Source organism: Nicotiana attenuata, unplaced genomic scaffold (assembly GCF_001879085.1).
Source record: "Nicotiana attenuata strain UT unplaced genomic scaffold, NIATTr2, whole genome shotgun sequence".
In the NCBI taxonomy this organism is placed as follows: domain Eukaryota; kingdom Viridiplantae; phylum Streptophyta; class Magnoliopsida; order Solanales; family Solanaceae; genus Nicotiana; species Nicotiana attenuata.
The window spans coordinates 60,919-63,100 of record NW_017672744.1 but is presented as its reverse complement, the minus strand read 5'-3'; positions in this window follow the sequence as shown (position 1 = coordinate 63,100).

Genomic DNA, 2,182 nt, shown 5'->3' with positions numbered 1-2,182 from the left:
AAAAAAATTGATAGCTACTTCTATAGTAGGTTTGGTTCGGTTTTTTGCGATTATTTTTTTTTTATTAAAATCAAAATCAAACCATGATCGGTTTTTAAAATTCATAACCGAACCTAAATACTATTGGGTTTCTTGTTGGTTTGGTTCGGTTTATGGTTTAGTTTGGTTCGATTTTTCGAGTTTTTATGAACACCCCTAATCACGCATGTATCTCACACACATGTATATATGGATATACATGTGATACACATTTGATACACATTTGACACGTGTGATACACAACTGATACACAATGTATACACATATCATCTTTTTTCATGTTCATCTTCTACTTTGAATTTGTAATTCAAACCATCTCAAAACTCTACCAAATCATCCCAAAACTGAGATTCAAACTTTTTAAGATGTATTCCAACAACACACTCTCAAAAGAAAATAAAAATTTGACCCTTTTTAGCTACAAATAACTAATTGACTAAGGGTGTGTTTGGTATGAAGGAAAATATTTTTCGGAAAATATTTTCTAATTTTCCCATGTTTGGTTGCTTAAATATTTTGGAAAACATTTTCCTCCAATTGGAGAAAAATGTTTTCCTGATCAAGAGAAGGGAAAATATTTTCCAAAACTCATTCTCAACCTTTCCCACCCTCACCAACCTACCCCACACCCCCATACCCACCAACCCAACCCCACCCCACCCCACGCCTACCCATTCCAACCTCTCTCTCCAAAAAGATTTTTTTTCTGTCACCACCCACCCTACTACCCTCCCCCCTCCCCCCGGCAAAGTTTTTTTTTTTTATAATTTCAAATTTTGTTTTTTATTTTTCTGCATCACCCATCCCTCCTCCCCTCCACCCGCCAAACGCCACCCCCTTCTCCGCAAAAAAAAAAAGTTTTTTTTATAATTTTTAAATTTCTGTTTTTTCGTTTTTGTGCACCACCCCGCACAAATTTTTTTATTTTCGTAATTTGAAAGTTTTGTTTTTTCGTTTTTCTGAACCCCCCCCCCCCTCCCCCGGGGAATTTTTTTTATTTATATATTTTCAGTTTTAGTTCTTTCATCTTTTGGTTTACAGGTTCGAAATTGTACAAGTTCCAAAGTTATGAGTTCGGAGGTATATGTGTTTAGAAGTTTATGAGTTTAGAAATTATAAAGTTTACGGGTTCGAAAGTTTAGCGGTTCGGGAGTTTATGAAATTTATGGATTCGGAAGGTTGTTGGTTCGAAAGTTTATGGCTTCATGTTTATTGTATCTGAATTATTTATGAATACTCTTGAGAAGTTATTTTCTTTAATTTACGTACCAAATACCGGAAAATAAATAAGATTACCACTTGTTCCAAGAAAATATTTTCTCGAAAAATATTTTCCACGGAAAATATTTTCCGTTATACCAAACACACCCTGATATTGGTAATATTTTATGAATTGGTCCATTTTTGTAATAACTTACTTATGAGCACACATCACTGGTAATTATCCAATAATATGGTCACCGGTCTGCCACACGAAAGACTCCCAAATTAATAAATACACCTTTTTCCAAAATTATAATTGTTTATGTAACACTCTATTTTGCGTTTGAAATAGAGGCTCGCATCCGGTGTCTTATGCGATAAGAATGTGCCTCTTAAACTTAAAGGTAAGTTCTACAGAGTAGTATTGAGAACGACTATGTTGTATAGGGTAGAGTGTTGGCCAGTCAAGAAAATTTTATGTCCATAAAATAAAAGTAGCAGAAATGAGGATGTTGGGATGGATGTATGGGTATACCAGGATTGACAAGATTAAGAATAAGGATATTCGGGTCAAGGTAGGATTGGCCCCCATGGAAGAGAAAATTCGGGAAGCGAGACTTAGATTGTCTAGGCATGTGAAGAGGAGAAACGTAGATACCCCAATAAGGAGGTATGAGAGGTTGTCCTTAGGGGGTCTTAAAAGAAGTAGAGGTAGGCCAAAAAAGTATTGGGCAGAGGGGATTAGACAAGATATGGTTTTACTTCAGCTGATCGAGGACATGACCTTTAATAGGAAGGTGTCACGATCCAAAATCCTCTAGTCGTGATGGCACCTAACCCAACCCGCTAGGTAAGCCAACTAATAACTGTAACGACCCGACCGGTCTTTTTGAGCTCAAGCGCATCGTTCAGCAGCCTGAGGCCATGAGCAGCTTCATTT